The following is a 14,625-nucleotide window of genomic DNA, read 5'->3' as shown; positions in this document are numbered from 1 at the left end:
TAAAATGTTCTAGAAAAATTGCCTTGCACTCTAACAGAAAGCAATTTAGATTCTCATATCATAGATCAAAAAAGGAAAAAAACTGCCTATGAAATACTGAATTTAATGTAAAAACAGGTGGACAAGAAAGGGCACTGAATACATGTAAACTCAAAAGAGGAATGAATGTGACTAGGGAGAGCCTTGGTTCTATGTCCTAAACAGCCCTTGGAGAAATATACAAGGAACTGTCCAGGTCTTTGTACACAGGAAAAATTAAAAACAAGTGTCCATCAAAAGAATATGGCTATAATTTATAGAAAATGTATGTGTCAATGATTAGAGATATAAAATGATAAATAATGTAAATTACCAATATAAAATTAAAGGAAGTGGCAGATAAAAGAAAATGAAGCTTGATTGTAAAAGTTGATTGAAAAAAGAAATTAAATTAGCAAGCAAATGAGTTACCATTGAAATTCACTACAAAGTGATATGAATTAGAACAATGCTAAATTAATTTTTAGCCAAATAAGCAATGTATTAAATATCTAAGCAATTGTTTAAATCAAATAAGTTAGATATTAAAAATGTTCTTCTGTTTTGTGGCAATTCACCCATTCTTTGAAAATGATTCTCGAAAAACATGAAGAAAAATGTGCATGGGCATGTTAAGCCACAGTCTCCTCCACGTACTATCTTATTTTACTTCTCCACTTCACAAACAAAATTGTGAAGGTAATTGTCTATACACAATGCCCCTAATTCTCTTTCTTGTGTTTGCTTTAACCTACTCCCATCGAGTTTCTGTCTCATTAATTCTACTAAACCAGATCCTGCTAAGGTCACAGTAGCCTTTGTTTACAGGTCTGCTGGGATAGTTCAGTCCTCACCTGCCCTACAAGCACCCCTCCTTCTTTTAAACACACTTCTTCCCTTCAGTTTTCTCTCCCCTGTTCATCCTTGTGTCCTTCTAACTGCACTGCCACTCTGCCTTAGTGCCTGTTGCAGACTCTCCTCTGTTCAACCTTTAATGCTGAGGGTCTGCAGGATTAGGTTTAGGTCCTCTTCTCGTTGTCCATTCTGTTTATAAGTGACCACATCCATCCCCATGCCCTTATTACCAGATACACAATAACTTCAAATTAATACCTCCCCCTTGGCATTTTTTTTTTGACTCAAGACCCATATTTCCAGCTGTCAATAAGACTCTGCACTTATATGTCTTCCAGGCAGCTTAGAAAGGATATACTGTATAATATTATTTTTCCTTTCCAGGATCATTTGTACCTAAAACTTCCAGTGTGAGAAAATTATTTTCCTTTACTTCTCTTTGCAGTGTTTAATATACTTGAAATAAAATGAACAATAATACTGTTTTATGTCCTCTTCCCTGTAAGACTGAGAGTTTCAACACAGTAAAAACTGCATGTGCTTTATTTGCTTGTATTTCTTGATAGCAATTACACTCTGTCATTTAGGTACTCAATTTATATGTATAATCTGAATGGAATGAAGAGTAAATGTTACCATCCATTCTTCAATATCATTTACCAAATAAGTGTTTGAATTTAGAGTAAACAAACTCAAATTTTCTTTGTTAAGAGTTTAATAAATAAAACAAAGTGCAAACTTAATAACATGAAATGAAAAACATGTTTTAAAAATTTTATTACAATGTACAGATGAAATGTAATTTTATAAATAATTTCTAAATATTATAAATATGAGAGATGCAAGAAGGAATAGATAAATAAACAATAAATAAATAAATAACATCAGGGCAGTCATCACTTAGGGACTGATGACCCTGTAGCTGAATACTTTTATATATACTTGCTTATTACTTGCTTATTACTACTGACAAGTAATGGCTGAATTAATGCAATAAATTTTGTGGCTAAAGCAGAAATAAGTCTTTTGAAATGGCCAAAGATGAATGTGCAAGGGTGATGTGGCATCTTAGTCAATGAGAATCATTTCAAGGTGACCCCAGGTCTCCATCCATAATTCTTATCATTTCTTGAAAGTTGGTTGATGAAGACAAGGATCTCATGATTTCCACTCTGACAATTTCCCAGGCACAGTCACTGTATTTCTTCTCTTTCAGGTAGAGATGGATTCCCTGGAAGTACCTCTTCACAGCCAGTGTAGGGCCTGTCACTCCCAGGGCAGTTTCTTCATCTCCCATCGCCTGCACCAAGCAGGGGTCCAGGTCCTCCAGCTGCTGATGGAGTCCAGTGCAGAGTTTGTCCAGGAGGGAGGTGTCCCAGGCGGCAGGGGAGCGCTCTGTGTGGAAGAGGCGGAAGACCTGCTGGAGCATCTCGTGGAGGACAGAGGTGGCCTGGGCCTTCGGGAGCTGGCTGCCATCCACCATGTCCTGGGGGAAACCGAAGTCTTTTCTGTCCTTCAGACAGAAGCGAGGGGAGATTCTCCGCATCTGGCCCAGAAGCATGAAGTTCTTCCTGCTAATCCGCACGTGGTTCTGAGACAGGTCGCAGCCCAGAGATCCACCAGGGCCATAGCTGAACACCACCAGGGCGGTCAGTAGAGAGAGCACGAAGGCCATGGGGCAAATGAGGCTGCTGCTGGCCTGGCTGAGACGGGCGTCCGGGGGAACCTTGGGGGTAGGTTCTCTGATGACATTCTTTCTAAGTATGGCTTTTAAATAGGGAAGACAGTTTCCATTTTCTGAAAATTTCTCTCTACTTTCACTTCCAATTTGTGTTTTCATTTAGATATTTTCTTTTGACCTAAGACGATGTAATCAATCTAAACTCTTAATTTACAATAGAAGTTTAAGTTTCCCAGTAAACTTTGGATGTGTCAATACAAAAGAATATCAATTAAATGAGAAACTAATTAAAGGCTGAAGTATATGTAGGTATGTAAAGATTCGTGCACATACTTATGTACACATTTTATTTTATTATTTTTTTCTTTGTACAATTTATTTATTTATTTTTGGCTGCGTTGGGCCAAAATGTGCGTGGGCTTTCTCTAGTGTCAGCGAGAGGGGGCTACTTTTCATTGTAGTACATGGGCTTCTCACTGCAGTATCTTCTCTTGTTGCAGAGCATGGGCTCTTGGCATGTGGGCTTCAGTAGTTGTGGCATGCTGGCCCAGTAGTTGTGGCTCGTGGGCTTAGTTGCTCCGTGGCATGTGGGATCTTCCCGGACCAGGGCTCGAACCCGTGTCCCCTGCATTGGCAGGCGGGTTCTTAACCACTGTCACCAGGGAAGTCCCTGTACACATTTCAGTATGTATAAATATTGCTCTTCTCTGTGTTAGGAACAAAATTCGTCCTTGACTCTGGACTACATTTTTACCATCCTTACTTTATACATAGGAAGTTGGGGTCCCTCATCCCTATAGGTTTCTGTATTTTGTTAAGTAATTACCAGACCATGCATGGTAAATAAGCTATTTAGAACCAAAGACTGGTTTTGTTTTCTGTTTTATTCAGAGCAGAGGCTTATGACTACTAGTGAATGAGCTTCTCAGGTGTTTCTCTTCTTCCTAGAATGCATTCATTCAAGTTCCGGAGGGTATTCTTCACTGGGGCGACAAGGTCAGGACTAATATACCAGACATCGCCCTTTCTTTCCACCATTTTCTTACAGGAGACCTATAGTGCTCCACAGGCTGGGCCAATAACCTCAGCAGGAATCCTGGTTCTTTTCTGGTGAATGTAGGTATGCAGATTTTAATTCCAAGATAATTAATTGTATTTTCCAGCACCGCCTCACTCACAAGGTAGTTATCACATCTAGTAGCACTTTCCTGGAATGACAGAGTATCCTCAACCCAAACTCTCTGGGGCTCACTCCCTGAGGGCAGGCTCACCACATCCTGAGGAGTTCAGAATTCTACTGTGGAGGAGCTTGTTTCTTTGTTTGCAAAATAATTCATCTTCCAGGACCCGCACCCTTGTCCCTGGAGTGTTCGTGTTAAGGACCCTCTTTCTCAGTGGGAACCTCCTCCTCTCCTTACCTGTGTCCCCAGGTATCAAAAGTATGACCAGCCCGCAGATGCTGAAAGCAAAAGTTTGTTTTGTCTAAGTAGGTGGAGGAATTATTCAATTGCAATTGTTTCACCTTTAGTAGACAAGTTTTATTTTGCCAGTACAGCTTCTGTTGTTCAACTCTTTTAAACTGTTGAACTTTGTTACGCTCAGAATTTCTGAGTTGGCTATAGGGAATTCAGTGATGATGCTGTCTCTCATTAGAAGTTTATGTCACAGAAACTAGTGACCTTCAGTTGTTCATTCAGTCTACGTATTTCTACTGGGCTTATTTGTTTGTCCATTTCTGCCTCGTGCTCAGAACGCAGAGCAGTGAGGCCCAGATTATGTCAGAGAGAAATAGCCTGGTTTCCTATACTTATTCACAATGTTTTGTTTTAAATTTAAATAACAACCAAAAAAATTTAGGAACTTATTTTTTACATAGTGATTTACTGGCCATAGTTACTTTCCATTTCATCCTGAGGTTAATAAAATGGGAAGTAAAAGAATGGCAAAGGGGTTTCACCTTATTTTCTATGATTTTCAAGACTTGAGATTTTTTGTTTCTCACTTCAACTTTCCTAGAAAGCAAAACTTGAGAGCTGTTTGTGGGCAAAAATAAAACAAAGGTAATTCTGAATGTCATGAAAGTGAAAAAAGAGAAGTGACGTTTCTGCTGACAAAATGGCAAAGTGTAAGTTAAACCTAAAAAAAGCATCAACCAGGGCTTCCCTGGTGGTGCAGTGGTTGAGAGTCCACCTGCCAATGCAGGGGACACGGGTTCGTGTCCCGGTCTGGGAAGATCCCACATGCCGCGGAGCGGCTGGGCCCGTGAGCCATGGCCGCTGAGCCTGCGCGTCCGGAGCCTGTGCTCCGCAACGGGAGAGGCCACAGCAGTGAGAGGCCCGCGTACCGCAAAAAAAAAAAAAAAAAAAAAGCATCAACCAAAGAATAGAAGGAATCATCGTATTTGAAAGATGTTAAGCAGCCACAAAGAGCCAAGTGAGTCCAAAAAATGTCCATGTTGTCCTGCCCTGAAATGGGCTCCCAAAGTGGTGAAGGAAGATAGAAAGACAAAGGACAAAAATTATTTAACTTGTAAATTAGAGAGCCCTCTCATCGGTCAATTGGTTACGAAGTCTGTAACCTAAAGCAGAAATTTGAGAGATCTAGGCTAAATTGAAGCCCTTCCCTGCTACCTGAGCAATTCACACACACACATACACACACACACATGCATGCATGCATGCACACTTCCTGGTTAACTTTGCCAATTACAATATTGGATTACCTTAATAGTTCTCAATTCTATCCAAATAGACTGTCAGTTGGCAACAGTTGTATTCTCTGAAATTCCTTTATGTATGTCTGTGTTCACTCTTACTACTGAGTCAATGTGGAAGGGATGCAAGTGCAGTCATTATTAAAAGGGACATTGAGAATTTTCTCCCAACTGTAAAGTCAAGCAACATGATCTCATACTGGGAATGGATTTGAAAAACTGACAACATACTCTTAAGAAAGAGTTAATGCACCTTCAAACAGGAGCTATTTCCTCTGATTCCCCTTGCATTTCCACACCCAGAATGGCAGGCTCTAAGCCTCCAAGAGTCCTACAGTATGTAAAGCGAATAATGATTCAGGAGGCTTGGCCAGCTGAGCAGCCTGGAGGCAAGGAACACATTCTGACCCTTCTCTCCACACAGCTGCCTTAGCCCAAAGACATATCCTGCCTGAAGCTGGGAGTATTTTCCCTCTCTAAGATGCAAAGCTAAGGAAGCAGGCTTAGCCAAGTTATTGGTGTCAGTTCTTTCCAGGAAAGAGCCTCTTTTAGCTCCGAAGAAAATGCTAGTGGAAGAAGACAGACTTCTGCCTAGAACAGAAAGAATCCTGCTCTGCAGACTTGGTCAATGTCCTAGTCCATCTTGGCCAGTAAGTGGCACTCTTCCTCCATAAGTGTTTTAACAGCCTCCAGAGTAAAATGGATCCTGCTTTCCAGTTCATTTTTGCTACAGCTGCTGTCACAATATTGTAACAAGGACATCCCCTCATTCCCAAAAATATTCATCAGAAGAAAAACAATAACCTCTTATATAGGAGTTTCTGAAAAGTCCAGAACTTTCACTCAACTTTTGCTTTTAATTTGTGGCTTTGTACTCTTAAGGGGAAATTGTTGGCCAGAACCACAAAGGAACAGGACACAGCTGTATAAATGGCTGGTGCAGGTGAAGGAGGAGTGAATGAGGGGAGCATACTGCGAATTTCTACATTGGAGAGGAAGTACAGGCATACTTTGCTTTATCACACTTCACAGATAATTGCACTTTTTACTAATTGACAGTTTATGACAACCCTACGTCAAGCAAGTCTATCGGTGCCATTTTCTAACAGCTTTTGCATACTCCATGTCTCTGTCACATCACCTTAATTTTCAGGAGTGTTCAAACCTTCACCAGCAGAAAAATTCTGACTTGCTGAAGGCCCAGATGACCATTAGTAGTTTATAACAATAAAGTATTTTTTAAATTAACGTATGTATGTATGTGTGGTCAGGCCACTCAAGATGGCTGCTCTCTTGCTCTCTGTACATCCCCTGCCCCACCAGTGCCTGCGTCTTCACCTACACCCTATGCACATGACTGACCTCCTTCTGTACTTGCACCAGGCCCCAGCTAGTTAGTTATCTTATCAAAGGGGCGGTGAGGGGCGTGCCCCTCTAATGGTTTCCCTGGTAACTAATGAGCCCACCTGATGTCAATTCCCCTAGAACTGGCAATCTCCCCTTTGTTAGGGGAACCACTGACCAAAACTGCCCACCCTGGCCAGGCAAGATAGTAGCCACCTGCATGAGTTATCTTACAACAGCAGGTCCTGGTAAGGAACGTGGAACTAACAAGCTACCACCAACCAGAAGATTTCCGGAAAGGTCAAAAAGAGAGAGGAAACGCCAGTCCATATGTCCTACCGACCTCCCAGAATCCTTCTTACTGGAATCCATCTTGGCTGAACGATAGGCGCGCCACCAGGAAGGACCCTGAGTCAGAATGATTGCTCAGAGACAACCCGGAAACTAACCCCATTACCATAAAACCTGAGACTGTGAGCCACGTGGCAGTTCTCCTGGGTTCCCTTACCCTGCTGCTCTCCTTCCGAGCACCCCTCCCCAATAAAGTCTCTTGCTTTGTCAGCACATGTGTCTCCTTGGACAATTCACTTACAAGTGTTAGACAAGAGCCCACTCTCAGGCCCTGGAAGGGGTCCCCCTTCCTGCAACACCTTCCCCCCCCAGGATCGAAGACTGCCACCAAGTCTGGCCCACTGCGCACCGCACACGGTGGGGTGTCACTCCAGGACCTTGCTTCAGACGTGTAAGCTCCCCCGTCCATTAAACCATTGATGTCTCTGTTGCTGACTCTGGGCTCTTCAATCTTGAAGCTGGGCAAGCACAGGACTTGCAGGCCTGTGAGGTGCAGCCCAACAATTGGCGGAGCAGCCAGGAGCCCTAGGAAACTGCCCTGAGCACAGAGATGTTGGAAAATACAGGAAGGGTAATGGAAAGTTGCAGAGGCTGTCCACTAGCATGCAGGGCCCGAAAATTGCAGGGGTAATCGTGTGGTGGCTGTCTACTAGTTTGTGGTGGCTGTCCTTGGTTAATGGGGGCTGCCAAGAGATATGGAGAACAATGGTCTCTAATGGCTCCGCTGTTGTATCAAAGTGAGCCTTTTGTAATTGGTTAAGCCAGCTTTCTAGAAGGAAGTGGTATTTCTCTTATGCCTTTGAGATGTAAATGATCTACCTGGGCTCTCTGGAACTTAATCTTATGTGATCTCTAAGAGTAAAGGAGAAAGAAGAGCTTTTAGGTAAACTCTGTAGAAACAAACTATGTTTGGGAAATGTCTATATAAAATAGTCTCTCCAGATTTTGGTAACTTGAAACTAAACGAAGTTAAATGAAGAGAATTTGTTGACTATCTGGGTCATTTCAAATAGGATAAAATATTGAAACATTAATTGCTGGGCAGGCCTAAGATTATCTACCCTTGCCTTCTTAGGAGAGAAAGACTAAAGTGTAAGTTTCCAATCAGGAAATGTACAATTACTTGCTTCTTGGTTTTTGCGAGAGATTAAGGTTTTTAAGGGTTAAGATTATAATCGGTTATAATTCTAGTTATTGTAACCAAGTTTATTTATGGATTACATTGTAATCAGGTCCTTAACCATGGCTTTTTAAGTCTTCTGTCATTTATAGACAGTGTTTGTTGTACTCTGATGTGTTTGCAAAAGTGCTTCATCTTCAAGAAGATTCATAGGAAGGACTTTTTGACAATAACAGGTCTCTGATAAATGTCAGATTATACCGCTGAACAGGGTAAGAAATTAAGGTATCCTAATGGAAAACCTGATGGCTTCATAAAAAGAAAACAAAAAGATTGGTTACTGAGTGAACTGGTGAATATGGTTATAATTTTTATGGGTTTTGTCTGGAAAGTTACTGGTATTTATCTGTGTTTTCCAGATAGAAGGAAGCCCTTCCCCTCAAGTTGGTTATGATTTGCAGCAATTTTGGTAAACTACACCTGTGGGTAGAATTAAAACATTTTTCTTTTCTCTCTGCCTGGTCCCTCCAGAAATTGGAGACTCGGGTTCTGAGCCGACTTATCAGGTGAATGGGAAAGACTGTCTCCGGGCATGTGCAAGAATCTCAATATGTTGGGGACTAAGAAGTCCACTGAGGCAGAGCCTGATGGCAGGCCTTGGGCATGACTTTCCTGGCCTTGAGAAGCCTGTTGGGAATTCAGTCTGAGACTCCTTCTGAGGAGTTCTACCTCAGCCAGTTTGGAGGAGCCTATATGATCAATTGACCAGACTTGTTTTGCAGACAAATTAGTCTTGATTTGTGGAGATGAGGGTAATTTTAGAGAGAAAAATATATGTTTCAGTGGATGTTAAATTCTAGTTTTGCTAATTGAGGTCTAGATTTATTGTGGTGGTCTGGAACTGAACCTACAATACTCTGAGCTATGCCTGTAAGTAACTGTGGTATGTATGAAAATAAAAGAATGTGATTCAGAAAAGCAAGGAGGGGAGGGCAAAAGGAGCCAGATATCAAAATCTGCAAATTAATACTATACATATTTCACTTCAGTTTAGAAAACTAACTTCTCTTCCAGATGTTTATGCAGGCCGCCATTTTGGAACTGAAAATACACATCAGTTACCTTTGATGTGAAGAGTGACTATATTTCAGCCTTCTCCAGAACACTTCACAGAATTCCATTTTTCAGACTGTCATGTTTTTGCAGGTGTTGAGAAAGAAGTGGGAGACTTCACTATTCTGATAGATATCTATATGAAAAAATAAGAAAATAGTTACCATATTTAAGCCCTAACTCTGTGGAAAATAGCCTAAGTGTTTTAAGATGTTAGTTTAGTACAATAATTCTTAGAATATTTTCACTTTATTGTACGTTTGAGAAAACTGAGGCTCAGAGAAGTTAGGATCACACATAATTGCTGGCAGCGTCAAGAGTCACTACAGAACCCTATATTGCATATTATAGGCAATTGAAAAAGTTTCATGTTTTAGAATTCTATTCAGGTTTAAAATATGCTTTGATCCCAAAATTAAATAAACGTCTTGCTCCCTTGTTTTCTTTTTATTGGTGCATACTATTTTATTTCTTTTTTGCTGGTTTCCACCTATTCTTTACCTTAGATATTGTGGAAGAGAACTTCCTTGATCCAGTTTCAGTCTTCCATCTTATGAAGGAATTGTCCCAGGCTATTATACTCATTGCAATTTGGTTATCTGTGCATCCCCAGGAGCCTGTGATTTTCATAAAATTGATGCTCCACATTGAGGAGGAAATATAAATTTAATCAGGAAGAATGCAAATAATGTTAAAGAATAGAAGAATTCTTAGCATACCTATCTTTTCTAGAAAATGAAATGAGATTACAGTAGTAATACTAAAAACTGTGATAAAGGGAGAAATTAGGTAAACAGATTATTAAATTTCAATTCTGAAATTGAATTATCAGTATTAATTAGATTTAAGATAAAAGATATATCTGATGTTAACATGATGGAAAAACATTTCAATAAATGGTTCTAGGATGATTAGTTAGCAATCTAGGAAGAAATCAAAATAAAATCTCATCTCATACCATATGTGATAGTAAAATCTTGATGGAATGGAGAATTGACAGTAAGATTAGATTTAAAAAGGAGAGAGGAGGCCCACAGTAACCTTGTAAGCTCATGAGAAATAGCTAACCTATTAAAAAAAGTTGGTTATTTTTTAATATATACAAAATTTTAACTTCAGATGAAACAGGACATGGCTACAGAGGCTTGCCTGGCAAGATGCCTGAATGAAGCCTGATCTCAGAATTTCCTCACCCTGAAACCAACAAAATAAGGAAAATTAAGTAAAATGTACAAAATACATAAGCAGCCATCAAAGAATGGAAGAGGAATAATATTTGAAAAGTGTTAAGACATGAATTAGGGAGGAACAATGGAATAGCTCATTTTATATGTCAGCTTGGCTAGACCATGGTACCCAGATACTTGGTCAAACACTATTCTAGATGTTTCTGTGAAGGTAGGTTTTACATGAGATTATAGGAATTTGACATTTAAGTCAGTAGACTTTAAGTAAAACATATTACCTTCCATATTACAGGTGGGCCTCATCCAATCAATTGAAGGCCTTAATAGAAAAAGACTGACCCTCCCAGGAATAAGAAGGAATTCTGCCAGATACTGCCTTTGGACTTGAACAGCAACTCTTCCCTGGGTTTCCAGCTTGCAGCCTACCCTGCAGATTTTGGACTTGCCAAGCCTCTACAATCACCTAAGCAAATTCCTTAAAATATCAATCTCTCTCTTTCTCTGGTTCCCGCTGGTTCTGTTTCTGGAAAACCCTGACCAATACAGGCTGGGAAGCCAAATGTTTCCAAGCCTTCTCCATCTGCTGAATGTTTCCATCTGCCCCTCCTCCAGAGGGGAGAACAAGATAGCAAAGGACAAAAGTCTGTTGAAATTTTACTAAGGCCCTGGCCAACGCCAAGTTGGAGAACAGCAAATCCAAATGTTGAGTGAGTAACCTCAGGAAAAGATTGGAGACACACACACAGTTGCAGGCCCTCCCTGCTACCTTTGCAATTTACACATACTCCCCAGTGAAATACCTCAGTGAAGATATTGATTACAGAAATTCCTCTCAACTTATACCAAAATTGATACATTTGAATTTTAAAAAATGTCACTAAGCTCTCAGATACTATTCATTCACACTTCTTAGTTTCTCTCTTTTGCTACCTAGGCAGAATTTTTACTACTGAGTACAATAGATGTCAAGATTGTTATTCAAAGTGGCAATGAGAATAGTTTTCTATTTAATAATAGTTGAAGTCTCATATTTGGAATAAATCTGTGAAACTAAAATTTTATTTTTGACAGTTGTTTAATGCATTATAAACCTGAGGTTTTCCTCGTTATCATTGAATTCCATGTCCAGGTTGGCAGCTCTGCCTGTTTTGTTGTATGTGGAAGGAGTAATTCAAAGGGAGGCTCTGGTCTGCATAGTGGGCTGTAGGAAGGGAACACATTTTTGTCCCTTTGCCTGATCCCAAAGAGTCCATGCCCTGCCTGAAGCCAGAAACTGGAGACTCTTTCTCTTTGTAACAGAGAGTAAAGAAACAAGTTTATGACAGCATTAGAATTAACTGGTGCCAAGAAGAAGCCTTTTTGTAGCATGAAGGGACATCCCCAGTAAGTGGTAGGATTTCTGCATAGATCAGAGGCCTGTCCTCCAGTCTTGGTCGCTGCACTTAGCGACCCGAGGGCTGTCTTCCCTGAGAGGAGCTTCATCTTCCCACCCATAAGCTGGATCTTGCTTTGTTTCCTTTTAGCTACAGCTACTATTACATCATACTCAGCTGAAATTAAGGAAAGCCTCTCTTGCAGATGTTTCTGCAAAACCTAGAAGTTTTATTTAACTTTTGCTTTCTACTTGTGTTGTTCTGCTTTTTAGGAAACCATTAAGCTGAAAAAACAGCAGAAGGGAGTTGTGTGAATGGTGAAGAGTTTAAGTGAATAAGAAGGATGGTGTGGGAATTTCTACCTTGGAGGGGAAGGAAATATTGTGATATGGGAGTGTATCCTGGAATGATGAGAGGGAGGGAATGTGCCAGGTGCCAGAACCATTAAATAGATAGCATGTTCTTCTGCCATTTATCTAAATATTTATTCCCGTCTCTCAGATATCAATACAAGCCACCATTTCATCTCTGAATGTAAACAAGACACTTCTTTGAAATGAGGGACGAAATGACAATTTTTCAACCTTCTCTAAAATTCACGACAGAATTCTGTTTTTTTAGGCTGCCTTCTTTGGAGGTCAGTTACTGAAAAGTAGGTCACAGTTCCTGAGAATTTTATAGAAAGAGACATATAATATTCTCATATACAACTGTCTGAAGGAAAACGGGAAAAAACCTAGTATATTTTAATTCCTTACTCTAATATATGATGCTAAATGCTTTAAAAAGCATGAGTTCATTTAATATTCATAAAAAAATCTATAAATATTTTGAACCCATTTTACTTATGGAAAAACTGAGGCTTAGGTTAAGTGGGTTTCACGACATAACACGTGTACAAGCAGAATGGAATTTCAATGAAAAATTTTTTATTGAGAGTTACGGGTGATTTTTTGAGCTTTGTATTCTGGATTTCTGTTATCATTGTTAAATCTGTTTTTTACTCCTGAATTATACACAACACTCTCTTGCTCTATGGATTTCCATCGTTCATGTTATATTTTCAGATGGTTTTGACTATTTTTTTCCTTTACCTTAAGTATTGAGAAAGAGGTTGCCTGATCCAGTTTCCCACTTTCCTTTTTTGAAGGAAGTCTGTCAGTCTTTATGTTCAGTATAATCTTTGTTATTTTGGAATCCACAGAAGATTGTGATATTCATAAAATTAGGAAAAATTACCAAGTAGTAATATAAAAGAATTCTTTTCGTATCTAGCTCTAATATAAAATGAAATGTGTGTAAAGTTGCTGTAGTAACCAGTGTCACAATGATGAAAGTTAAGTAATGTAACTAATAAAGCCAATAATTCCAGGAAACATTACATTATCAGTAGTAATTAGATTTTTTGATGAGGGATTGAATTAGTTATCTATTCCTGCCTAATGAATTTTTTTAAATGATGAGCAGCTTACTGATACACAAAGTAGTATTAACTTAGATAAATTATCATTGTAATTAAGTCATGATTTAAAGTAAATACAATATTAAACACATTAATATGATTTGCCAGTACATAGATTACATAAAATCATATAGAAAAAAGATATACTACGTAAAAAGGAAAACTCTGCACAGAAAAACTAACCGACATTATTTACCAGATCCCATACTATTTCCTTCTCTACCTCAGAGTCACTAACGTCTCTGATTTACGCTTCTACCTACTCCATTGTGGTTTCCGCTTATTCACTCCACCAAGCCAAATCTCATTAAGGTTGCCAATGCCATCTATATTCCTGATGTGGTATGTAGTTTCAATCCACATCTTCCATGAATCCACTGATTTCTTCTAAGCACCTTATTTTCTTAAATACACTCTTATCACTGTTCTCTGTTATTGTCCTTGTAATGTATGGCCATTCCACCTCTGTTTCCTTTGTGGCTCTTCTCTCCCCTCCCTTTAAAGGTGAAAGATCCTCAGAATCAATTTTAAGTCTTTTTCTCACTCTTCACTATCTTCCCACACAACTACCTCCATTTCCGGCTTTCATTTGCCAGATAAGGTATCTCCAGCTACAGCATTCCTTTTAAGTTATAAACTCACATATCCAACTTACAAATGACATTTGCACTTAAATGTCTTCCAGTCAACTAGAGAGGATATCTACTGCTTTTATTTTTATTTCCTGACATTCTCCACTCTTGCTTCTGGTGAGAGAATTCATTTGTTTTTCCTTCTTCTCATTATAGCATTAAGTATATTATTATTTTTAGATTTCTTTCCCTTCAAAAATCAAAGAAACAGGAGGGCAGGAGCTGTATTTGTTGTGTTCACCTTTATATCCTGAGGGCAACATCCAACCTGGCTTACAGAAAGTCAGTTGTTACTTTTAATTTGAATATAATGTGATGGGTAAATGAATTGTGACATCCATTTCTTTAATCAAGTTGCACAATCAGGCTTGGTGTTTCTTTTTAAAGAATAAACAAATACAGAAGTTTTCTATAATAAAAATTTAATAAACAAGACAAAATAAACTAATTATAAAGAACATATTTTATTATATTACACAATTTAAGGTACACAAAATATTATAAAAATAAAAATTTAAATCTTATAAATAGTTAAATAAATAAATATTGAAATAGATAAATAAATATTTAAGTACATAAATAAATATATCAGCATGGGCATCTGTGAGGAACTAGTACCTGTAGAGTAGAACATCATGTTGCTTAATATTCCTGAAGACATTTGACTAATTCAATTCAGGGCATGATGAGAGCAGAAATGAGTCTTTGACATGGCAGCACAGGTGGAAGTGTGGTCTCGTTAGTGAGAATCATTTCCATGTTGAACCAGGTGTGTG

General features: G+C 39.0%; 1 pseudogene across 1 annotated transcript; it reads right to left on the bottom strand.

Annotated features, from left to right (window-relative positions):
- Positions 1-1,960: 1,960 nt before the first annotated feature.
- Positions 1,961-2,625, bottom strand: LOC309964072 (interferon omega-1-like; annotated as a pseudogene). Its single transcript has one exon. The product of its transcript is annotated as an interferon omega-1-like (transcript).
- Between the last annotated feature and the right edge of the window lie 12,000 nt (positions 2,626-14,625).

The sequence above is a fragment of the Leucopleurus acutus genome (genome assembly GCF_964270905.1).
Source record: "Leucopleurus acutus genome assembly, chromosome: 7".
In the NCBI taxonomy this organism is placed as follows: Eukaryota; Metazoa; Chordata; class Mammalia; order Artiodactyla; family Delphinidae; genus Leucopleurus; species Leucopleurus acutus.
This window is presented reverse-complemented; position numbering and strand designations above follow the sequence as displayed.